The 27,557-nt window shown below is 33.8% G+C and overlaps 1 protein-coding gene across 2 annotated transcripts in view; it reads left to right on the top strand.

The window, feature by feature from the left end:
- The window catches only part of Mgat4c (MGAT4 family member C), a 660,796-nt gene that overhangs the window by 145,321 nt on the left and 487,918 nt on the right, over nt 1-27,557 (top strand). For both annotated transcript variants that reach the window (XM_021205410.2, XM_029542037.1), the window contains exon 2: nt 22,503-22,541. The gene's annotated coding sequence lies outside the window, so the exon portion shown is untranslated. The remainder of the gene's footprint in view (nt 1-22,502; nt 22,542-27,557) is intronic.

Here is a 27,557-nt window from a genome sequence, read left to right as displayed (position 1 = left end):
TGTGTGTGTGTGTGTGTGTGTGTGTGTGTGTGTGTGTGTGTGTGTGTGTCTTTCATTTGGTAACCCAGAACACTGGGGAGAATAACAAGAAATGCACTACCTCTGCTGGGATCAATTTGAATATTAAAATGGGTACTATTGCAGAGGAGAGAAGTTAAAGAAAAATGAAGCAATGATGTATGGAAGAAAGCAATAGAAAGTTAGTAAAGCAGTTGTCTCCAGAAGTTCCAACTCAGTAAGTGTTGAAGGAGGTATCTGAAACAGATTAAACATTGCTATTGCAAAAGCTGGATAACAAATAGTGGATTTCAGAACTCCAAAAGTCTGTTGCTTAATTTGTATTCTGACTGAATAAATTTTGAAAGAATTTAGGATTCTGAAATAAAACTCATGAGCTCGAATATTTAGGGGATACATATTTCAGGCAATATTATTTGACGTCCCAGATTACAATTTTCTTCTGTGACCATTCCACTTCCATTCTTTACTTTCTCATTGGTTCTCATTATAGATGAGAGTTACACATTATACACCAGAGTTAAGGGTCTAGATGGAAAAATCAATAGAACACATTTTCTGAGTAAAAATCAATAACACTTAAAACAACTTTTCTTTCCTTAGAGGCAAATCCCATTGTGGTGTTTTAGTAAGTTATGCATGGCCTCTGACCCCTCCATGTCTGGCCTAGCAGGCTCTCAACTTTTTATACAACTACAAATGGTAATTTGGTAGGTTCCTTCCAAGGACATTAGTTCTTTCTGAATAGTAATCCATTCTTGTCCAAATTCTTGAATCGTATAGGTTACACAGCATGGAATTATTCATATTTACTTATATTTTTTAACGCCTCAAATATAATTTAAAAGGAGGAAAATTCATTGAGCTTCCTCAAAAGCGTAGCGGCATTCAATTTGACACCAATTAATGAAGTTAATTGCTTTACTTGTGGCCTTGCGCACACCTGAGGAGCTGATCACACTAGTTTCTGATGGAAGATTAATGCTGCTGTCAAGCGATACTAACTTTGTAGCCGTTAAGAACAATGGATATGAAAACCCTGCTACCTTTCTGCCATACACTCTGACAGACATTCCATAAGAACTTTTAATATTCAAATTCTGCTCACAAATTCTTGTCCATGTTGATGAATTAGATCCCTGAGAATCTGAAATTTCACAAAATATAAGGGATTTCTATCATTTTCTTCTACATATATTCTAATGACAGGTAATAGAGGAATAGTGATTTAAGAAATAGTAATTTTACACACATACACAAATATATGTGAGACACCTATATGTCTACAATTATTAAAAGAAGATTGCTATTTCAAGACATTCTTAATTAAAACTGTAATATATAAATGTAAATGCCCCTTTGGGCAACTAAACAAGAATATTTTCTTCATTCTTATATGAATTTATATTCCCATAAATATAGTTTGATTAGTATTGAATGATTAAGAGATAGATGTGTAAGTCTGATATTTTCCTGATTTCTGAGAAATATCAGGTCTCTGAAAAGACTATAATTGTCGCTATCTGGATATGTATATTTCACAGGGTCTTCATGCCTTCCTGACTATAAATGAAGTTTAGAATACATTTACTCTGTTTTGTGTCTGTGTGTTTGTGTGTGTGTTTATATGTATGTTTATACACATATCAATACAGGGCATTGTACTTCATGGTTAGATCAAGTTAATCTAAGGTGGCAAACTAAACCAAATACAATACATGAAACATTAGTGAAAATAAAAGTATACCTAAACATATGTGTGTGTGTCTGTGTTTGTGTGTATATGTGTATTTTACATATATATATATATATATATATATATATATATATATATATATGTGTGTGTGTGTGTGATTATATATATGTGAATATAAATATATGTGTGTATGTATGTACATATGTATACTGCTTATCTGTAATATATTTTCTCAATACCACTAAAAATTATTTTACAATACTTTGGACTACTCTTTACATCTTCAATATTAATTAGGTCTTTAGTGTTTTTTTAGATAATGTATTTTTCATTTTCCATTTATAATATAGTTTATGTTTATAATTATTTACTTGTTAATGTATTTAGAGTTTACTAACAATATTAGGTTTATGTAACAGGAAGAAGTGAGGAAGGGAAGGACAGGGTAAAATAGCTATATAGGGTTAATTAACTCTAAAAACCTTTCAAAGAAGTGAAATGGAAGCCTACCAACTACTGTAGAAACTTTTCAAAATATGCATATATATAATGATTTAAATGCAGTTATCTCATAATGGGACCAGAAGCCACTATTAGATATCACTGTCAAATAAAAAACAGACTTTTAGGAATAGATTTCCTCATTTGGATTTGTTGGTCAGTCAGTTCATAAAGATTAGCCAGATATTACAGGCTATAGAAAATGCTGCTGGTTACTTCTGAAAACTTTAGAGTGGATCCTTCTTGTTGAAGACATCCTATTCTTAAGACACAGAACCAGGAGACATTAAGTTGAGCTTAGGTGGAATCTCTGTGCCTATTGCTCACTTTTTATAGTACTGGAAGGTATGCTATCTATATACACTCCCAGAGAAGGGAGTAATCGGAGGAAAGGCTGTAAGCTACAGTGACTACAAGCTTACTGAGATGGGACAGCTGGTGAATGAGTGGCAAAAACCGTATGAGGATAAACAACACTTTCCTGATGGGACTTAACTTGTGGTTGCTAAGATGAAACCCATACTTTTTACAATTTTTTTTGGACTACAAGTTTATAGATAGAGAGGTTATAGTCCATTTGGGATAATCTACTGATTTGCAAAATGAGTAATATTTAACAAACTCCCCATGCTCAGATAATAAGAATGTGCAAAATTCTCTGCCTTAAAATGTGAGTCTGTACTTCACCGCATCTTCAAAGTTTCAGAGATCATTGTAGAAAAGGTTGCAAAAATCTAAGAGACAGAAAAAATTATTAATGGCAAGGAAAGAACGTCTCCTATACACTAAAAGGCAGCCTCAGGTACAGACTCGCAGAAGTTAAACAGTATATGCAACCTCATTAAAGATTGAGCCAGACCAAATTCTAGCATACATGGAGGGAGAGCAAAATGAAGTCCTATGCCCAGATGAGGAGTTGTTAATAACTGATGGCTCCTGGGAGAGGAGTGGGTCAGTGTTCATTTAGAATGTTTCTGCATGCATGTCTGTCAGGATCCAACAGAAGGTCACACATCCATGAATATTCCGGAAGCCCAAATTGGGTTCTACAAATGAACAATAAATGAATGACACAAACTATGATAGGGATAGAATGGTAGAGTCTCAAGAAATTAGGAGAGGGGTCAACCCTCATCATAGCAATCTCTCCTAAAACTAGCTGTATAATGTATATATAAAACTATATCCAACATCAGCACCATTAAAAGGTCTTGGAAGCAGGAGAAAAATATTTTTACATTTTTGAAATATACACCACATTTATTATATTTCAAATTATACATTATTTTAAAATTTAAGTCTAATTATATGCTTTATTTTTATTCACTCATATGAAAGTACTTACTTTCATATATTTATATTTATTTATGTGTACATCTGTGTATCCATTAGAACATATGCTAGGGCACATATATGGACATCAAATAATAACTTACATTAGTAAGTTCTCACCTTTCATAATGTAGGTTCCAGAGACTGAACTCAAGTTATCCAGCTTTTTAATTTTCATTTGGAGTTTTAGCTTTAGTTTCCATTTTTAGTCTTTTTCATCTTTATTCACATTTGTGTTATTTTTCTTCTTATCATTTCTTTATTGTATAAAATTTTCATTTACTGTTACTAACAGAAATGTGACTACATGCATCATAATATGTAAACAGCCCAATATATCAGATTTGAACTGTGTTTTAACCCATAAAACTCCTAGCATTTTTTCCCTCACTTCTTGAGGACCTCTGTGTTGTAAAATGGTTATCCAAGGAACTTTACCCTGCAGGTGCTTGTTCATTCTACTCTGAGCTATAAATCATCATGTAAATGCCACCTCAACTTACTGCAATGATGTCGCCTCCTGAACACTTACATCACTCAGTCACTGTGTGAGAAATTTTTAGAGATTTATGATGCAGAGTACAAATAAGAATTGAAATTTATAATGTCCCAAGCAGACTTACAGCATGAATGCACTTCAGAAATACTGATACAGATAAAAGTGTAGGTGATATTAAGAACCCCAGAAAAATAAAGTCAAATGTTATTTTTAACATTTGTATCTTCTCTGTCCATTTGTGATAATGTACATTTCTATTAATAACAAATATTTTTGTGTTTAACAAGTTTTTACTATTTTTTACACAGAAAATGCAAAATTTGTATCTCAAATTGTGTCTTTCCTGATATGCAATCATAAGATGACGATTTTAATTAGAATTTTCTTGAGTAACTTTTGGCACAACTCTCGACAATGTTCCTTAGTTTCTGTGCAAGCGTTTTTGAGTCTTCATAATATTGGTGATCATTCTAAATAATGGAAAGGTGAAATAGCTATTTTTGAAAGTTAGAGAGTAATAGCAAGGTGAAAGAGACACGTGCCTGGGAAGTAAGCAGTGTGATTGACAAGTAAGTAGTGTGATTGACAAGTAAGCAGTGTGATTGACAAGTAAGTAGTGTGATTGACAAGTAAGTAAGAACTCTTACACTGTGTTGGTCAGATTCCTGAAACTGAGCTCTAGTACAGATCTCAGAGTCAAGATGAACTGTCACAGCTTCTCCCTTCCTTGCCCTGGTATGTCCATAGAGATGATTTATCCAGCATGCCTTTGGATTTTATAGAGTACAACATATCCCCTGGTATAGCTTTTCTATGGTTTCACAACCAAGGGCCTAGAGATCCGTTCTCTAGGTAACAGTATTGTACTTGAGGACAGTCTACAGACACAGGAATGTAGTAACTGACCTCTCTGCTCGGTAGGATGAACTATGTCAAAGTCTTTATTTCAGCCATATCTAGTGAATGGAGGAGTTCTGGGGCTCTTCATTAGACTTCCTGTCCCACTTTTCAGAGGTATGTTCCAGTAGTTAGCTCTCTTCTGTTCCTTAGCTCTCTCTTATCCCCTACTGACCCGACTGCTGCTACTCTAATTTGATAGGATTCAGTTTACTACACCTAAAATTTACAAGGCACAAATTTTATATTATCCCTTTCTCTTTAATGGAGCTGGATGTATAAAAGCCTCAGAACTCAAGAATTTTTTTTTAATCTCATGATGAAAGACGATCAACAGTGCTAAACAGAGTACAGGAGCCATTTTACTGAGGTTATTATTTTACCAATAATAGGCTCAGTTAGACAATCAAACCCAAGAGCTCAGAGGTTGGCTATAATGTTATGGGTAATTATGATGAGCATATTAAGCCAGTCACAGAACAAAGTATAGCCTTTAATATGGTCCTGGGATTCCAGGATCCTGGATTACCAGAAAGCACCAATGCAGACCCTGAGTTTATTAGGGATTCAACAGAAAAACAGTTCAAATCAGAGACTATGTGAATGAGCTTCAGATGCTTGTGTGGAAATCCATAGTGCTGCTGTTCATATGCCATTGAACAAAGCAACCCAGAAAGCCCAGTGGAAGGCAAGTGGTTAAGACATATATCATCCTTCTGGCAGAATGCTTAGCTGCGGACAACAGGGCACACTCTATATGCACAGTGAAGAAAACTTAAGAAAGTGGCATCTGATCCTCCAGCTGGTGACCAGAAAGTGAAGAAGACAGCTGTGGGATATCGAAGGGCAGATCATTCTTATTAGGCATATAATGACTACTTTTACTCTTTTGTTTTTAGTAGAAACACAAAGTGAAGAGAAAATGATTCTTTTAATAGTAATTCTCTTGACAGTAATTGCTGTGATATGTCTTGCTGGGTATAGTTAGCATGTGAAGAAAATGAATCAGGCAAATCTTCTAATAATTATTATTCTGCCAAATGATGAATTGAATAGACAGGAGGATGAGAATATCCTTAAATGCCTTTCTCTCTTGCAACTTACTGGTACCTTGTGCTTTAAACAGTATTTTCTCAAAGTATGACTTCTGTGAAACAATTTGTCAGATCCATTAGATTTTTTTCCATTGAGAAATTATTTTCAAACTATAGTTATTCAGTTAATTACTTCATAAATGTTTGCTTTTGCAGAGTGAATTAGTACATCACTATAAATTGAAATTTTATTTTACAGCTGATATGAAACAGTAAAATGTATTCCTAAAAACTGTAAAACTGTATTCTCATTTAATATATGAACATTTTGATATATATATATATATATATATATATATATATATGTGTGTGTGTGTGAATAAATTTCATCACTTAAATAATTGGTGTTTAACTGAAGCAGCATTTTCCATATAAAAGGTTCTCTTGATTATAAAATAAGTTACATTACTTAATCTATTGAACACTTTGGAATATTTACTCTAACTATTATAATAGTATATAAAATCTACAAGTTGTGAAAATACTGTCTGCAGGCTATGTGCTCATATTAAAATTTATAAGTTGTATTACCTGAGGGCATATAAAAGTACAATCATTGTGAATGGGTGGGTGTGGAGGGACGTGTGGGAGAAGGATCAGTAAAATTACAGTATATTTACAAATGTCAAAACAAGATGGTATTTTCTATACTAATCTTATTTAGTCTTCTTCTTTTAGAGTAAATAGGATTTTCTCTCTCGTAATATATCATGATTATGCTTTCTCCTCTCTCTCTTCTTCCCAATTCCATCCCATCTATTATCTGATATCATCCAGTTAACTTACCAATGCAGCATTAATCAATATAGCAATTAGTTCAATTTTAGTTATAATTGTTCTTCTTACCAATTATCTTTCTGTGTTTGTAGGTGGTGTAAACATGCACATGTGCATATTCTGCTGTTAGCAGGTGCAGATGTACATCATTTAGTGCTAAGTATAGGACAAAGATCTACCTTCAAGGTTTCCCCCTCCTTATCACCACCTTAATTTTTTGATCGTGTCTCTCACTGAACCTATGGCTAGCCATTTCATCCAGATTGCTTGGTCAGTTACCTGCAGAGATCTTCTTGTCTCCATTTTCCCACTCCTGTGGCTACAGATGGACATAGCTGCACCTACTTTTTACGTGGATGATTGAGATGCAAACTGAGGAGTTCTTGTATCCATGGTTTCCCCAGTAAACCATTTTAGTCCCCAAAATTCAGACTTTATTTTATTTTATTTTATTTTATTTTATTTTATTTTATAGAGGGTCTAAACACTTTTGAATTTAGAGCATTTCAGAGACTTATACTTGATTTTTTTTTTTTGAAATGTATAATGTGATTTTTCTCAGAACTAGTTCTGGCTTTCTCTATCCCCATTTTTTCTTTTTCTGTCTCTTGAAATTAAGTTAATTTATCTTAATTAATTCCTCTCTTAACACAAATACTTTCAACAAGGTAGATTTTTTTCCTCTGGCCATGATGGTCCCATGCTATCAAGCATTATACCAATAGAGCATAGTAAGTAAGGGCCTAATGAAAAATGCATTCCTTTCTGCAAAATCTGCTATAACATTGTTCTCAAACTTCATCATTTTGTCTCTTACAGATTTTTTTATACTTTTTTCCCATCCTATCATGTGCTCAGAATCCACTTTTATTTCATTTTTACACAACATGCACAGCCTTCCTCCTCACTTTTCCTGGGGTTTCAAATGAACAGGTAAGAAAAGAGAAAGATAATAAAACAAGAATCAGCTCTCCACTCAAAACTTGGCAGATGTGACTGTTCTTTGAATTCATATTATACCTGAGCTATAGATGCCAAGATGAATATGCTGGTCAAAGACATTCCTGAAGTTCTGTGTTTTTCAGGTTGGTAAAAACAGAAAATTTGAGTGGCAGCTAAAATTAAAACAAACAAAACCTATAAATGGAAATTGAATGGGATTCCGAAGCTTTCCCGGAACTCTTTGTTCATGACTAAGACTAATTAATTACGAAGGTGATAATTGAATCTGAGGAGTTGAATTTGAAATGCAAAGGCACTTTTGACTCATAGCTTGTTTTTGTGAGCATGAAAAGAACTGTGTGTGTGCATTACTCACCAGAATTATTATGGTGTAATGTGTTTTCAAGTTGAAAGCATGTTTCCTATGTAACAATATTTTTACAAATGTTTCTTGACACTGTTATATCAGTTTTGGATATTAAAGTACAGACTGGTAAATGCTGTGAATATTTCCTGTACATATATTTGAAGAATCCCAGTTTAAGATTTGCATTTTCCTATTGCTTAGTGACTTTCTAGACTAGCTGAATACACGAACAGAAGAAAGCACATAGTGTTAGGAAACATCTTTCCTAGGGTTGTTCATATCTCATGTCTAATTGTCTCTACTTTATCAATACAGGCCTGTTTGCTTTTGGAGGTGGTCTTTGAGTCTCTAAAATAAACAATATAAGAATAAGCTTGTTGTTTTGTCAAAAGTCTTCCAGAGTAAAATAGAAGTATTTCCTTCTTGCTTAAATAATCTTTGATTTATTTAGAAAGCATAATAAATTCAACAATAATTTGTCCATAGAAAAGCATATTTTTATTAAGATAATATTATTTATCCCTGCTATTTTCTTGTTAAGTATAAGTAGAATTCACATTAACTCACATCTTCACTATATCTTTTCTACCGTTCTTTAAGGGCTGAACAGCCAATTTTTCTCCCTGTTTCTTCCCCAATTCCTCTATCACCTCTCCTTTCTTCTCTTCTTTCCTTCCTTCTCCCTTTCTCATTATGTTTTTTTTCTTTTCTTTCTTCCTCCCATCCTTCTCTTACATTCTTTTTTTCAATTTAAAGACTACAGTCAGCACACTGAACTTCAGAAATACAAGTGAATTGTCTGACTTTGTAGTATTATGTGTTTCAATCATCAGTTAAGAATTTTGATCATTAACCTATTTATATTTTCATGAAAAATATTACCAAAAATGCTTAAAATCCCTTTTCTTCCTGTAATGTCTAATGTGGTCTGTGAATGTGTGTCTGTATACACATGCTATAAGACCAATTGCTTGTAGCACGTGTTTTTAAGATTCTGTACAGAGAAATTATTAGCAACAGCAAAGGATAACTTTTCAATGACACAACTGAGATTTATAACAGAATCCAGGTTGTACTTTTCTCGACTGACTTTCTCTGCTATATTCTGTTTCCTAAGCTTCTCGTTTTCTAATGTCAGTAGTAGGAGAGGAAACTTTCCTTACTTCATTAAATAATAGTAAGTGACAGAGATGGCATTTCAAATAAGCACCATCAATGCTCTTATAACTCTTTTAACTGTTCTCCCTAAACTCAAGGGGGACTGTGGCTCATAACCTATTGAAAGTAGAACAGCTAATATTTTACATATTGAGCCACACACTTCTGCTATATCACCATGCTTATGATGGACCTGACAAGTAAGTTTGACTGAACAATTGGACCCTCTTTCATTTAATGTAGCATATAACTTGGGAGAATGAATTTGAATTCTACTGTGCCATACCTGAAAAGATGGTTAGGGACAAGATGCAGTCTGAGAAGCTCAATGTACGTGCAAAGATATTTAAGGCAAAGGGAGTTAGGAAAGGATTGGTAATCAGTCATTCTATTTGGTGTCTGCACGAAAGGCACAAATGATTCTATATTATTTAATAAAGTTTTCAAATTGCAATGGAGTTTAACATGCAGGGGATAGAGTAGCAATTAGAATGGATGTTTACATGTCAAGAGTTAAAGTTTCCAAATTGAGTACAATGACATATTTATTACTTAATAATTTATGAAGATTATTCACGTACTATAATTTATGTTTTATATATTAATAATGATTCTACCTTACTTTCAAACTTTTCTCCACGTTGAAAAATCTACAGTATATGTGAATGTAACATTTAAAGGAAAAATGCATAGGCAGCAAGGGTTGTATATCAATCCACATAGTTTGGTAGCATTATAAAACAGTATTGGGCCATACTTTAAATTTCTTTTCTTATAGATAGTAAAGGGAAAATAAGATAAACTAATGAAGAAGGTAAATGTTGCTTTGTTTTGACCTGTCCACAAAGGGGAAATTTGTCCTGTTTGTTTTACACATCTGAATTTAAAAGTGAAATTTTCCATTAGGAAAAAAAAAAAGGGCATTTGGTTCCATATACGTAGGTAATATATTTTCCCTGTTTTATTCTTTTTAAATATCATTCTGATTTTCCACTACTTTAAAAAGGAAACTAAGTTTCTTTGTTTTAAAATCAAAAAGAGAGAAAGATCTCAAAGTTATTTCCACTTAGTTTCTAACTTCTCCATTAGATTTTTTTTCTATCTTTCTCACATCAGCAACAATTTGTAGACTTTGCTTTCCTTGTCTCATACAATCAGAGTAAATTAATTGGAGAATCGAAAGGTCGATGCCTTCCTAATCCATGAAACGCAACCTCATTTTTACTTTCTCCCATTTCCCCTAAACTATAAAACCTTGCTCATCAGTGACTAGAATTGTGTCACCATATTACTTTAGAACCATAGACACATTCCTGTTCATGTGCTATAATATCATCAAAGTTTTATTTCTTCATTACAGAAAAAATACCACTAATAATAATTATATGTTATTGGATTGATTTTACCTTTATTTCAAAACTTCTATTCTTTATTCAGATGTAAATTACAGAAATGTTACCTAAAATATAAACTTTGAAATGACAAAAATGTTATTTAAAGGTGATGAAAAATTTCATTTCATAATTTGCTTCATTAATACACTAGTTTTTCTAAGTAATTTTATGCCTATTTATATCTGTGCATGCACACATAGGCATATGCATGTCCTGAGTATAATCTGAGTGAAGCCTGTTGAAATCTCTGTTGTGTATTTTTTCCTGTCGAGATATATTTTCCCAGAGTTTTTATATTAATGAAAGAATTCACAAAAGGACAAACTCAGAAGACCATTTGGTTTATAAAAAATTATTATTAACCAATTATTATTATTACTTTTGAGACAGATTTCTCTGTATAGCCCTGGCTGTCCTGGAACTCACTTTGTAGAACAGGCTGTCCTCAAACTCAGAAATCCGCCTGCCTCTGGCTTACGAGTGTTGGGATTAAAGATGTGCACCACCACGCCTGGCTTTATTTATTTATTTATTTATTTATTTATTTATTTATTCATTCATTCATTCATTCATTCATTTTACTTTTTAATTTAATTTTTTAAAGATATTTTCTTTATTTACATTTCAAATGGTATCCCAAAGGTTCCCTATACCCTCCCCCTGCCCTGCTCCACTACCCATCCACTCCCAATTCTTGTCCATGGCATTCCCCTGTACTGGGGCATATAAAGTTTGCAAGACCAAGGGGCCTCTCTTCGCAATAATGGCTGAATAGGCCATCTTCTGTTACATATGCAGCTAGAGACACAAGCTCTGGGGGTACTGGTTAGTTCATATTGTTGTTCCACCTATAGGGTTGCAGACCCCTTCAGCTCCTTGGGTATTTCTATAGCTCCTCCATTGGGGGCCCTGTATTCAATCCAATAGCTGACTGTGCGTATCCACTTCTGTGTTTGCCAGGCACTGGCATAGCCTCACCAGAGACTGCTATATCAGGGTCCCTTCAGCAAAATCCTACTGGCATGTGCAATAGTGTCTGGGTTTGGTGGCTGATGATGGGATGGATCCCCAGGTGTGGTAGTCTCTGGATAGTCTATCCTTTCATCTTAGCTCCAAACTTTGTCACTGCACTTCTTCCATGGGTATTTTTTTCCCTATTCTTAGGAGGAATGAAGTATCCACCCATTGATCTTCCTTCTTGTTTTTCTTGTTTTTTGCAAATTGTATCTTGGGTATTCTAAGATTCTGGACTAATATCCACTTATCAGTGAGTGCATATCTAGTGACTTCTTTTGTGATTGGGTTACCTCACTAAGGATGATATCCTCCAGATACATCCATTTGCCCAAGAATTTCATAAATTCATTGTTTTTAATAGCTGAGTAGTACTCTATTTTGTAAATGTACCACAGTTTCTGTATCCATTCCTCTATTGAGGGACATCTGGGTACTTTCCAGTTTCTGGCTATTATAAATAAGGCTGCTATGAACATAGTGGAGCATGTGTCCTTATTACCAGTTGGAACATCTTCTAGGTATATTTCTAGGAGTGGTACTGCTGGATCTTCCGGTAGTACTATGTCCAATTTTCTGATGAACCACCAGACCTATTTCCAAAGTGGTTGCACAAGCTTGCAATCCCACCAGCAATGGAGGAGTGTTCCTCTTTCTCCACATCCTCGTCAGCATCTGCTGTTACCTGAATTTTTGATCTTAGCCATTCTGTCTGGTGTGAGTTGGAATCTCAAGGTTGTTTTGATTCGCATTTCCCTGATGGTCAAGGCTTTATTAACCAATTATTATCACTTCCTTTCTTCTATTAGTAGTCTCCCTTACCCAAGTTTTAGTGCTTCAGATTCTTAAAGGCAGATGACTGCTGTGATATGGCCTCTACCAATATGGCCATCTGGTAAACCACTGCCTTAAGAAGTTGAACAGACATAGTAAGTGTAACCACATGGTATTTCCATAAAATGTAGCTTCTGGTCATTCACTTCCTCTTTTATGTCTATTTGCTGATGAATGGTAAGTGGGGTTGTATTATTGTTAGCTTACAGCTAAGATAGCAACTTATATTTTGTGGAGAGATGTCAGCCTAGATCACTGGATGAAGTACATCCACTGGGAGTTCAGGATTATTCAGAAAAAAATAAAAAAAATTTTCATTACTTAAACAAAACACATGAATGATGCAAATGTTCCTCAAAATACAATGGGTATGGATCCTAATAAGCACATTAAAAGATATATAAAATAAAATCATATTTAGTATATTTAATTTTCCAAATATCAAATGAAATATAATATATTTTCAGGTGTTTGCACATTTGTGACTGACTGCTACAATGGTTTATTGCTCATGCAAAGCATCTAAGGAAGATGTCATGATGTGGCTACCCTACTTAGAAAATAATATTTAGAATTTGCATTATAGATTCTGTGGTATCACATTTTTGGTAAAATCAAAATTACCTATCTGTATGTGTGTCTGTCTGTCTGTCTGTCTGTCAGTCTCTATATAGATAGATAGATAGATAGATAGGTAGATAGATAGATAGATGAAAGATAGATATGTATATAGTAATATATATAGTATATAATTTTACATATATATTTACATATATATATTATAACTGTAGTTTAAGAAAATGACCATCTCTACCACAATTATATTTGATGAACCTAAAAATTAATACATCATGACTTTTGCCTCTAGGTTAACTCATTCATTGATGCAGTTCACAGGTATTTTCTCAATGTTTATTTGGCAATATTTATTGAGAATTTCATATAGTATACAATAAAATGTGATTATAAAATCCACCTATCTCCTACCCTCATTTCTTACATATTCTTCCATACAAATTCTGTTACAATTTTATGCCCATTTCTCTTTTTAATAATTAACTATGTCTAGTTATTGATTCCCCTATGTGTATATATGTGGAATATTCTACTGGATCTCCAAAGTTGGTTTAGTATCTATAACTCTCACAAACCAATGCTCCCTGCCCACCCGCACAATAGATGTTATCTATATATCCAATATCCTCAGTAAATAGTGAATCTAGGGATCCACATCCCCATCTGTGACCTACATATGGCTGATTTAATCTTGGGCAAGTTCTATGTTCACGTAAATACAGTTGCTATGAATTTATGATTTCAATATTCTTTGCATGTCCAGAAGACAACACTTCACAACAATTGTCCCCATACCATACTCTGTCTTTTACACCCTTTTCTCCTTATCCGTGGTGTTCCTATAGCCTTGGTCATAGATCTTTGAAGGATGATGAGGATGATCCATTCAGAGTCAAGCACTCACCTCTTATCCTTAGCACTTTGATCAGGCAAGAGTCCCTGAATTGGCAGCTGCACTCTACAGAAACCAGATCTTCTCTCCTCTGTTGAAAGCAACCCATACCTCTAGTATAAACATAAATCTTTAAAAGATAATCTGACAACATTGTCATTTAGCAAAATATAATCTATTCTATAGGCTGTTGAGCAGGATTGACGGGGCATAAAATCTCCTTTTCAGAGGCATTTCTCAAATCCAAAAAGCAAGCATTTAATTACTCAATAATTGTTGAAACAAACTTTTACTGAAAAATTTGAAAATAGTTTATGTATTGACATTTAAATTTTAAAAGTTTGGGTGTATCTCAGTTGGTAGAGTGATTGTTATATAAGCACAGGATCTTGAGTTCCATCCCCAGGGTGTGGTGAGCACTTATTATGCCAATAATGCTGCAGAGGTAGAGGCAGGATACCCAATAGGCATCACTAGCTAGTACACTTAGTCCAAATTAGGAATCCCCAGGTCTCACTGTGAACCTCTGTTTCAATGAACAAGGATAATGGTACCCAAAGAACAAACCACGATGTTGTGCTGTGGCCTTAATATGTATATGAACATACACACTTATAAGTATATACTCAGAAACTGAAAAGGACTTGAAGTGAAATGCAAAATATAAAGGATCAATATTGTCATATTATCTTTGTCTCTCCAGGAAAGTCATGTTGTATGTCTTCAAGAGACAGGCATAATTGTCTTTGCCATTACAGGATTATAGACATGAATATTTTTCTTAGAAGTTATCAACCCTCCATCAAATGAGTTCAAGTAAATAGGGGTTTTTCTCTATAAAAGAATGGTTTTCAGAGGCAGGTATTTAATTTTTATTATCCAAATAACACTATTGGTTCTTCCTTGATCTGTTACTGATTCCAAAAGGAACAATTATGTCAATATTCTTAAGAACATGGAGATTCATGCTGTATCCTCTGCACCCTGGCACTTTAAGTTTCTGTAAGGCTGGGTACCTCCATTCCTACAAAAGCCAGACAAGGCTGCTCAGCTAGAACATTTCCCACATACAGGTAACAGGTTTTTGGGATAGAGCACACTCCAGTTGTTCAGAACCCAGATGAAGTTCAACCTGAACATCTGCTACATATGTTTGGAGAGACCTATGATCATGCCAGTGAATGTTCTTTGGTCAGTGGTTCAGACTCTAAGGGTTGAAGTTAGTTGACTCTGTTATCTGTTGGTATTCCTGTGGATTTCCTATCCCCTTTAGGGCAAAAAAAGAAAAAAAAAAGAAAAAAAAAGAAAAAAAAGAATTTGGAATAATGTGTGTCATACATAATGCATTAAAACAAAGTCTTAGGTAATTAAGTATGAGTTGCTCATTTGAAAAAAATTAAGTTTAAAGTCCATTTATATTTATTGCCATTCATCTAATTTTAGTTAAGTTTGAAAAAGAAATTTGTTCAGATAGAGAGGCATTACTACTATAAAGTAAGTGATGTTCACACATTATACAAATATTATTTATAGAGTATTTTAAGTTATTTGCAGTTCATCAGACGAGATCAGGCACAGCTTAGATAGAAGCCTGTCTTAGGAGATGAGATTTGCCCAGCCACCCTCACCTACTTATGATAAACTGGCATTAATTAGAAAATATGCTTGTTAAGATTTACTTATATATATCCTATTGTTTTTAATTTTACTGAATATACTGTATACCCTTATATGACTTTATTAGGTGATCTGCATATTTTTGATTTCTTTTTTTAATTTTTGTAATTCAATAACACAGCTCTTCTCTGGACCGCACTGTGTCACAGTGTTAAAAGTTTAGTTTTTTTGTTTTTTGTTTTTTGTTTTTTTGTTTTTTGTTTTTTTTTTGGGGGGGGATAGGGAATGCAATGATTTAGTTTATTTTGATCACCCATTCTCATTCTATGAAAATGAGACCAAAAGTATTAAGAAACTTCATTTTAGCATAGAAAGCTGTATGCGTGAAGGCATTTTTTAAAAAAATACTGGTCATTTTGTATGCTAAAAGGTAATCTTCAGTTAATATCAATATTTTCATTTTTAAAGTTTTTTTGTATGTGTGTGTATGTGTGTGTGTGTGTGTGTGTGTGTGTGAGAGAGAGAGAGAGAGAGAGAGAGAGAGAGAGAGCAAGAAAGAGAGACAAACAGACAGAGTGACAGAGAGAAAACACAAGCCACTGTATGAGAGAACAAGGTGAAGGAGTTTGCTCCCAATTTTCAACATGTAGATTCTAGAGGTGGAATTCGGGTTGTGAAGATAATTGGCAGTCACCATTATCTACTGAGCCAACTCACAGTTCCCAAGCCTTAATTTTTCACAGTAATTGTATTTACTTGCAAATATTAAGCATGCTTAAATGGCACTTTCAGTCTTAAAAACATATGTAAAATTATCGTAGAGTTAAATACTACATTGATTTCATGAACAAAATCTTCTTTGAAAACCTTAATGGTGAAACTGACAAATGAAGTTTAAGTAGTGGAGTGTTTTGTTTTAATTTTTTGGCTTGCTGAAACTTGACTGGGAATATATCTACATGTGAAATTTAACTTTTGGTTCATTATGAATAGGGTGATAATTTTCCTTGTGTATAAATATGCATATTAATAAAACATCAATTAATGGATCTAGCAACAGTTAAGCCAACCTTTTTTTTTTTTTTTTTTTTTTTTGCTCAGTCTACAACACAGAAGAATATTATGTTTCTATAATAGATCTTTATAATATAGAGAAGCTGGAACTTTTTACTCAGGTAGACAGCACATGGAATATATCATCATTTAATACATCTTAATACTATATATAATTAGAATGCTAAATGCCAGCAAGTATGATTTATAAGTTATACTAATGTGCCTTTTAGCAGCTCTGCTTACCTGCTGAGCACCTATCATATTTAAAACCAGTTTCCAGGCTCCCTGTTCTCTCAAGGAGAAGACAGGCTGAGGTAATGATACTATTGGAACTGTATGTAATCATCTCCTATAACAACATCTAGTCCTGAGTCCAATTATGTTAATTCACTACAGAGGGAACTGTACAATTCAATCACAAGAAGGTTCAGAGCCTTACAGAGGCCCCTTGACAGCATACTTGGAGTCCCCTTGAAAGAATTTAGCAAATCCCTTTGTGGTACATGAGGGCTTAAAGCCGTAATAAACCAATCCCTTTACATTGGTAAATTCCTCTGAAGTCAATGAGAGCTTTTCAGGGATTGGAGATTGAGGGGTTTTCTTTTTCCGTTCACTCTCCAAAAGTCACTCAGATGATATATAATAATAAGACAACTATTCTCTACTTCTAGAGTCACTAAATAACAAAAGGATTATAACTCAAAGTTAAACAACAGTTTATACCTGAGTCATCTGATACTAGCACCTTAGAAATGCCAGTAATACTATTTTATTTTATCTTATTTTATTTTATATAACATTGTGAATTTAAATGTATTATTGTTGTATTCTCCTGTGCCTCATAGAACTCTCAGGATACATTTGGTACAGAATTGTGAAAAAAGGGTTGTAATGCATTTTTCTTTACCATAAAGTTCTTTTGGTGACAAACAGGCCACGTTTCAAGCTTAGAGCAGTCTCTAGCTTGGAACTCCATTTAAAAAGACCACAATTTCCTGTAACCATCCAGATGAAGAAGCATGCTCTATCTATAGCACAATGATATTAGTAGAAAGATGAATCCATTCTGACACATTTCTTTGTTGTAGATACACTACATATCTTTCCTAATGATTTCTATTTTTTTCCTCCACACAGGAAAACATTTACTGATGACTAATAAACCCAATGTTGTCAGAGGAAATCTATTCAGACTGAGCAGTTCTTGTACAACACATTCCGCCACGGAAAACTATATTAAAGTCATAAGTCCAAAATTATAAGTTTATTAGGAATTGTGGTCTGAAGGAGTTATTTAGCAAACCTTGATATATATATATATATATATAGATAGATAGATAGATAGATAGATAGATAGATAGATAGATAGATAGATATAATTTTTCAATTGTATGGTGCATTATAGGAGAGAAGGGCTTGCCAGCATTGTCCTATAGACTATAACATGCTTATAACATTTTAACATGACAAAATATTCCAAAATGTGGAATAGTGCATCTATGTCCAAGTAATAAAATATCACAGGGGCTCGAAACACTTGGTGCAAAATATCAGAAGATGTTTGCTCTGAAAGTAATCAAACCTATTCAAGTCTTCTTTTTTTGGATTGGATATTTTCTTTTTTTACATTTCAAGTGTTATCCCCATTTCCCAGCTCCCCCTGAAGCCCGCATTGCATCCCCCCTTCCCCCTGCTTCTATGAGGGTGTTCACCCACTATCCCATCCACCCATGTCTCTTCTCTCTCACATTCCCCTACACTGGGGCATCAAGCCTTCACAGGATCAAAGACCTCTTCTCCCAGTGATGACTGAAAGGCCATTTTCTACTACACATGTGGCTGGAGCCATGGGTTCCTCCATGTGTAATCTTTGGTTGGTGATTTAGTCCCTGGGGACTATAAACTTGTTTAACTTTATATATATATAATGTGTGTGTGAAAGTTAAATATTTGGAAATATACATAATTTTTAAATAAGGAATCACTAACAGCTCAAATAATCTTGTAATTTTCTACTATATTAAGACCTATGTTAATATCTAGAAATACAATCTGTAATAGTATTTTCTCTTGTCATCAAGCCTCCCAAATATACAAAGAGATAATTAAATATAATATAAATACTTTACTGTGATAAAGTATTCTCTGGGACTTAATAGTTTTGAGTAGAACTATCACACAGGTGTAAAATCACATTTTTTGGCACAGTAATACTTTGCTTTCTCAAAAATTGTATATATTTAGCTAAGAGATACCTTTGAGTTTATAGCTAGGCTAGAGGGATATCTCACTTGTTAAAGGCTAGGCTCAAAACCATAAATACAAGAATTTATAGTTATCTAGAAAAAGATCCCTAAATTGGCACAGATTGTGTTAGGATACTGAAAAAAAACGTTATGGGCTGGGCAGTGGTAGTGCACTCCTTTAATCCTGGCACTTGGTAGGCAGAGGCAGAAGCAGGCAGATTTCTGAGTTTGAAGCCAGCCTGGTCTACAGAGTGAGTTCCAGGACAGCCAGGGCTATACAGCCCTGCCCCCCCCCCCAAATTACAACAATAAAACTTACATGTAATTCTTATTAAATATTTCAGCGTTGCTGTAATAAGGCCTCATCTAAACTTGTTATAAAGGATTATTTTAGGTTCATACATTGATAAGAAGTATTAAAATTCTACGGAGTATATATAAAAATTAAATGAAAGATTGATTTATAAACACAGTAATTTTTTTTTTTTTGAGACAGAGTTTTTCTGTGTAGCCCTGACTGTCCTGGAACTCACTCTGTAGATCAGGCAGGCCTTGAACTCAGAAATTCGCCTGCCTCTGCCTCCCAAGTGCTGGGATTAAAGGCGTGAGCCACCATGCCTGGCTAAACACAGTAATTTACCTATTTCTAATAAGAACATTTATCAGGAGTGACATTTTTGTTGAAACTCTCTCAGGTATAAATGTTTTATATTTGATATCAAAGTACGTGTTCTTATTGAAATGATATCTGAGATACAAAACATGATTATTTGGGAGATTTAAATAGATGGCATACTGGATCATGGAAACACTTAAAAATAGCAGTCATGAATTAGAAAGAGAGAGAGAGAGAGAGAGAGAGAGAGCAATGTGCTATACACGGAAAACACTGGATGGGTGGAAGTGAAGGGAAATATTATAACTATATTTTAATTTCCAAAAATAATAATTAAAGGCAAGAAGAAATTCCTTCCGTGTTCCTAGTGACTTTTATTCAGTGTGCACGTGATGTTCACACTCTATGATCCATATGGATAGAGAGGAATCCTGTAACACTTCCTATTAGGTATTAACCTCCTCATGAAAGACTGTGCCCAAATGAACTCATCCAATTCATTAATTTTTTCATAGGTCATAGGTCTAGATAACATCTCATTGTAAATTAAGACTCCCTTAAATAACTTTGTGGGGATGCAAACTGTCTACATTAATTGTCAAATATCAGCTTAAAAGATAAAGTATATTAATTTTAAAACTATCCTTCATATAAAAGTACCAGAAATTTCTCTGTATTTCATGTATTGTAATACATGTGAAATAAACACAGATTTGTTTCCATGTGATAGCCTGGCATCATAAGTATGTGTGATATAGTCAAATGTCTAATTTCCATTCCATTTGCCTACATATGATATGATGTTTCCATCTTCCTGACAGGCATGTATTATTTTCTTTCTATAAAAGAAAAAAAACGAATTTAGAATAAAAATTAATAATTGTCATGATAATAGACACATAATTCACAGCACAAATAACGGGAAAAGATAGGATTAAAAGTAATTTATAGTAGTACAATTTTATATGAAATTTTAGAAAATAAAATTAGTGATGCAGAGATAATATTATTTAAATAGGAAAGACTGAAACTAAAGAAAAAGGAGAAATGGTTTATTATAATAGAATGGTTATACAACTTTCTCCTGATATTTGGGAGCTAGGTTAATTATGTAAATTATTAACAATACTATGGAATACTCATATTTGTATCCCTGGTGTTAATACTGACGGTATTGTTTAAATCAATTAGAGAATGTGCATTTCTTATCCCATAGAAATAACCATGACATCAGTTGTGTAGATAGTAATGACATTTCAAAATATTTAAGGCTATAATTAAAAGTCCCAATTTTCTGTTTGTTAGGCTATATCAAATGTATGTGCTTTTACAATGTTAAAATATAAATATTGTCAAGTAAAATTAAGAAATTAGAACACTTAATTTGCTATTTGAGCACACTATTAAATTCAATGCAACATATTGTTTCTCAATAATAACTTAATGCCGTTATCTTTCCAAACTCAGTACACATAATTGTAAATACGAAAAAAAATTGAGAAGATTTTTTGTATACCTAAATCTTAGTAACGTCTACATTTGTCTAATAAAAGCTGAAATTCTGAGGCTATTCAATTTATATTCATTCCTGGAGCATAATTTCTTGAACAAACATGAGTCAACTCTCAGGTTACAATTGTGAACAATGACTGAAGGCCCTGATTAGACATCTAGTAGAAATGGTGTTCTTCACTATTCTGTGTGAGCATACATGCTATCTGTACATACATGACAATCCATATACACTGTACAATAACTGCCTTAACACGGCAAAGGGTGATACCAAGTGAAACAGATGAAAAACAATCTATCTCACTGTTTAAATATGCCAAAGATGAAACATATTTATTAAAGATATTTAATGAATTAATTTAAAATCATGTACAGAACTATAAAACAGAAAAATTAGCCCTCTCTTATTAGAATCTTTTGGAATAGTGTGTATGGATTTCAGAAGTATAGAAATGTAAAATGTTTTATTTTCTCTTAGGTAACCTGGCTCTGGCTATTTTGTTTGTTTACTTTTGCTGTTTGTTTATTTATTTATTTATGTTTGGTTGCTTTGGATTTGTTTGTTTGTTTTCTGTTTTAGGAATGTGTTGAGGGTTCTTGAAACAATTAGGGGTCAAACAAATATTGGTTTTGATTCCCTGTTTTAAATATCATCTACTTTAAACATAAAGTGTGGTTGTTTGCACTTGGGACAACTACCAGGGCTACGGCTAGATGGTTCAGCCCCAATCTGCATTTTTATAGAGTGCTGTAATCACAGAAAAACTAGCAAAATTCATGTATTGTTAAAAACAAGAATGATGTATTCTTTTATGAATGGATGGAATCCTAACAATAAAATTTGTTAGGGCACATTCAGTACATAGATTGTCAAATAAGAGGTTTTTTTGGCGGGGTGTATTTTCACAGTTTTCACAATAAAGCATTACTGAAGAATATGGCAATTGTAGACTTTCTCCATATTTACATAGATATAAAAAGCTAGACTCTCACTAAATAATGCCCCTTTGAACTTCTTGTTATTACATTTAATTTTTGAAAATAAAGGTAAAAGATCACTGCTATTGACAGGAATAAAATTTAGAAAGTATCTGTGAACTAGATTCATCACAGAATTGTACAAATACTGAATTTTAACACAAATTTATGATAGAAATATTCCTGTAGTTCCTGTCATGATATCTGAAAAATTATTATAAGATTTTTGAGTTTGAAGAACATTCTTCACTGTCTTACAGTGCTGGGAAATAGTTGACTGACATTACCGTAGAGTAATTTCTTAGTTTTTCAGAGTTTCAGATTAATTTAAGAATTTTCTTCATAAGAACTCCACCTAATATGAAGATGATTGAAACCATGAAGTTCTTCGAATAATAGAATGAATATATTTAATGTTACATGTAATTTTTAATATTAAATACACTAATGCATGAGTGATACCAGTAAATAAATTTTATTTTTCAGAGTCCTGATGTCTCCCAGATGCTAGGCTAATATCCAAAGGTAAGTAGGCAAAAAATCGAATTTAATCCAAATAGATCACTCTCTTGTTATTTATAAATTTGATGTTTGCTATGCAACATATGCTAAATGCATTTGTCAGCTGTGCATCTAATTTTGTGAGATATCCTAAATTATAGACATGTTTTTAATTTTAGAGGTTTATTTATGTATATATACATATATATATGTATATATACATATATTTGCATATTATTTATGATTTTGGAATTGTGTATTTACATTAAGCTACAGGACACAGAAAATGCAGGATTCATAATAGTTCAGCTTACTGGTAGTAATTCTTTCCTCTAAATATAGAATATTATGAGAATGTAAAAGTTCTCTCCTGTGCAAAGATTCGTGTTTATTCCTTCCAAAAACTGATTACAGTTTCTAGTGGAGCATGTGTTTCATTTTTGTATTTATTGATTGATTTCAGAGAGGATTTTCCTAGCACAAAAATCTGCACGCTCTGTTCCTCAGATATCTGATGGGTGGGATTACATAGGTGTGTCACCATGTCCAGCTTTGAATTTTTAATGAAGGGAAAGATTTACTTCTGGTTTTGTTAACAGGTATTACTTCGGGGAAACTAACTTTGATTTTGCGTACCATTCAGTAATTTTCCTTGTTACTAAAGGGGTACCAATCTATTCTTCATCTGCAAAACTTAAAGAGAGATTTAAAAAATCATGAATTTCTTTGTGACCTGGGTATACAGGGACAATTCATTGATGCCGCATGATCAAGAGAATCAGTAGTGTCAGGTGCATGTGTGTACTCATGATAGTTACATGCTTATGTGTGTTCAATAGTAGAGGAAATGTAAGAATCCACCACAAAATGGTGTTCATGCTTTACATTGTTTTATACTTTCTAATATTCTAGTTTTAAATTCTATGGATACAATTATTTATTAAATAGTTCAAGATTTTTGGATCTCAGTTTAAATTCCTAAGGTAAATGGCCATTTTCTGTTATTACTATTTTAAAATAAATGTATAGATTTTTCTGATATTCTTTTAAAATTTTATTTAATCTATATTTTATACTTCTGATTTTATCCCCCCACACTCTGACTGTTCCACATCCCAAATCTCCCACCGCCCTGTCTCCACGAGAATGTCCCCACACTCCACACCCCACACCCCATATTCCACCAGACCTCCCCACTCTCTGGGGACTCCATTCTCTTGAGAGTTAGGTGCATCCTCTTTGACTAAAACCAGATCCAGCAGTCCTCTGTGGAATATGTGTTGGAGGCCTCATATCAGCTGCTGTTTGCTACCTGGTTGGTGATCCAGTGTCTGAGATATCTCAAGGGGTCCAGGTTATTTAAGACTCCTGCTCCTCCTACAGGGTTGCCCTCCTTCTCAGCTTCATCCACCCTTTCCCTAATTCAACCAGGGGCCAGCAGCTACTGTCCATTGGTCGGGTGTAAATATCTGCGTCTGCCTCTTTCAGCTGCTTGTTGGGTCTTTTGGAGGGCAGTCATGTTAAGTGATCTTTTGTGAGCCCTCCATAGCCTCAGTAATAGTGTCAGGCCTTGGGACCTCTCCTTGAGCTGGATCCCACTTTGGCCCTGTCACTGGATCTTCCTTTCCTCAGGCTCTTCTCCATTTTTGTCCCTGCAGTTCTTTCAGACAGGGCCAATTATGGGTCAGAGTTATTGGCTGTGAGATGGCAACTCAGTCCCTCACTTGATGCCTGTCCTGCTGGTGGTAGACTCTACGAGTTCCTCTTCCCCACAGTAAGGAATTTAATCTAAGGTCCCACCCTTTGAGTTCTTAGAGTCTCTCACCTCTCAGGTCTCTAGTACATTCTGGAGGGTCTCCCCATCTCCTACCTCCCAAGGTTGCCTGTTTCCATTCTTTCTGCTGGGCCTCGGGGTTTCATTTCTTTTCTCCCACCTGATACTTGATCAGGTTCCCCTTTACTCCTCCCTGTCCCCTTTCTCACCAGGACCCTCCCTCCCTGAAACTCTTTTCAGACATTCTTCTTCAAATCTGTTTATCATTATTATTGAATAATGAGAGACTATTTTGAAGTTTTATCATTTCCCACATTACCAACCTATACTACGGTATTTAGTCACATGTGACAGAGACCAGAGCCATGGACCCTTGAGGGAAAATAACTAAATCCTTCCAGTTTATTCTGTTGCTAGAATCTGCTATGCAGTACAGCATTTGTATTGAATTAATTGTCGCATAAAGGTTTTTTTTAACCCTGGAAGCGTTTACTAGAATATAACTCCATTCTAAGTCAAGCAACATAAATATTTGTAATTTCAAAGCTGATATGAAGAGCATAGTGTAAGAAAAATGTGAAATAAATAAAGGCAAAATCATCAGGTTGAATATGTAGTGATTTTGAATCACTTCTTCAATATTCCATTTCTAAGAAATTGCATATTTAGTTCTCTCAATTTGTCTATCACCACACTAGTAACTTTATCAGAACCCGAAAAGTTGCTGTCTAAAAGAGTTTTCATCCTTAAAGTCATCAATATGCATAGCCTGTCATGAATCATTCATGTGTAATCGAACAAGAACTGCTCCAAAATAGATGATTTAGGAGTCTTACTAATATGAACATGACTCTCCCTATATGGTGTTATTCAATTTTCTGATTTCAATGGGTAAGAATGAGAGCCAATATAGACTGATGCACACCTAATCATTTATACTAAAAATCAACATTCAAGAAACTGAAATTGTTTCTTACCTACTAGATAGAACCATTGTCTCCTACAGTATTGTCTGTATCCTCAGGCTCTCTGAGCATCAGTCCCTCATTATCTTTGTTTTAATCACCTGTTATAGTTTTTCTTTCTACATATTTTATTACTCTTCAAACAAGCCTACATAATTTTTCAAATCACAGTGAAGTCATATCAATGTACCTTTTTTGTGACCCAAACACAATCTTATTAACAATATGTATTCAGTGATTAAAACTTATTTTAAAAACCCAGTTTTTAATTAAAGGCAGGGGAAATATTTCTTTTTTTTATTATTATTATTACATGGAAGTACACTGTAGCTGTCCTCAGACACCCCAGAAGAGGGAGTCAGATCTNGTTAAGGATGGTTGTGAGCCACCATGTGGTTGCTGGGATTTGAACTCTGCACCTTTGGAAGAGCAGTCGGGTGCTCTTACCTGCTTAGCCATCTCCCCAGCCCGAAATATTTCTAAACAGTGCTGACTATCTATAGAGCCTGAAGAAAGGCTCAGTAGTTAAAAGATCATATACAAGACTCGCAGAGGACTCATCTTCAGTCCCTAGCATGCACAATAGGTGGCTCACAAACAACTGTAACTCCAGCCCAGGAGCATCCAGAGCATTTAGCCTGTGGTTACCTGCACATATGCTCAGAGACACACATGTGTACACACACTCAAGTAAAAAGAGAAGGATGGCAATATAGAAATTATTCAACCCACTTTCCCTTTCACATATTATTTATCCCAAAGATTCATCTTTACTTAAATAGTAATGATCTTTTCAACTCATAGCTGTTCTTTATATACTATTGTATGTTTTAAGGTAGGGTATATATTTTTCCTTCCTTTCATTGGACATTCATTATGGATTTGCTGATTGCTTGTATATCACAATGATTGCTCTCATTCAATGCAATCCCCTCATAAGTATGGTTGTCGACAGAGGCCTGCAATGCTTTGCTGAGCTTCCCCAGTGAGTCAGCGGAATTCAATCAAACTCAGTCCTGCCAAGCTCTTTCCAGACATCCCTATCAACTATAACCATGTGTTAGGCTGCTGAGACTTATGTACAACTTGAGATAATTTTACGTTATTTTAGAATTTCTATATTAAGAACAATTTAACATTTCTCCTTTAGCTTTATTCACACAAAATAATCCCAGTGTTTGCTATAGCAAATTGTACTGTGGCTGCTTTAAGTAGGGAATGCCTAATGACTACTGGCTGGATAAAAGATTCCTGCTTGAGAGAAAATACTTTTGATTATTATTTTTTTTTTTAGAATAGGCAATCTTGTGTAGCAATATTCAATCTTAAATTTATTTTAGATGCTTATATTTACAATATGTTTATGGTGTAATAATATGTTTTAATATACAGTTTTTCACTTTTAGAAATAAACTAAATGCTCAGAATCAAAAAGTCAAGTACAAGTAATATTGTAGAGGCTTAACACTTTATACACATATAAATATTAGTATTAATAATAATAGAGTTCATGAATTTTAAGAGAAGAGAGGTATGTGGAAAAACTGAAGGAATGAAAGGAAGAGGAACTTATATTATTATGTTTAGCTCTCTCTTTCTACCCCCTTTCTCTTTCCCCTTCTCTCTCTCTCTCTCTCTCTCTCTCTCTCTCTCTCTCATACATAGATAGATAGATAGATAGATAGATAGATAGATAGATAGATAGGCTTACACTGATATATGTTTAATTTGTAAAATGTAATTATTCATTGAACTCAGAAAGTAATGAATAAATAGCACATAAAGTCTTATTACTTTGGTCATGAAGCAATCTAAACCAAATAATTGTAAAACAAAGACTACCTAATACAATATTCATAACTAAAGAAAGATTGAAGTTTTATTATCCTGTCCAACCCTGATTAATACTGCTAAAGCAGATGTAATCTTTCTGAAAAAATTTAAGTGTTTAGAATATCTATTATTACTTCTCCCATAGTATTATTCATCATTGAGATTTATGACATGAAACACAGTATCTAAATAGTCATAGGAATCAATATGTGCACTATTTAATTGGCCTAATTGTCAACAAATGAACAGATAGTATAGTTGAAAATAGGTAATAAGAATGATGAAAATATTTAGGCTAGTGACAGACGCTGGGAGGTTTTCAATTTCAGATATCTGGCTGAAAAAATAAATGTTGCAGGATGAAAAGGCATTGCTTAAAAATTTGACTGAATATTCCTCAACATTGTAGACTGTAAGGCTAGAAATAGCTTTACATTGATCCTAGATGCTTTTTTTTTTTTTTTTTTT

The sequence above is a fragment of the Mus pahari genome, chromosome 9, assembly GCF_900095145.1.
Source record: "Mus pahari chromosome 9, PAHARI_EIJ_v1.1, whole genome shotgun sequence".
Lineage (NCBI taxonomy): Eukaryota > Metazoa > Chordata > Mammalia > Rodentia > Muridae > Mus > Mus pahari.
The sequence above is the reverse complement of the archived record's forward strand: the minus strand, read 5'-3'. Positions and strand labels throughout refer to the sequence as shown.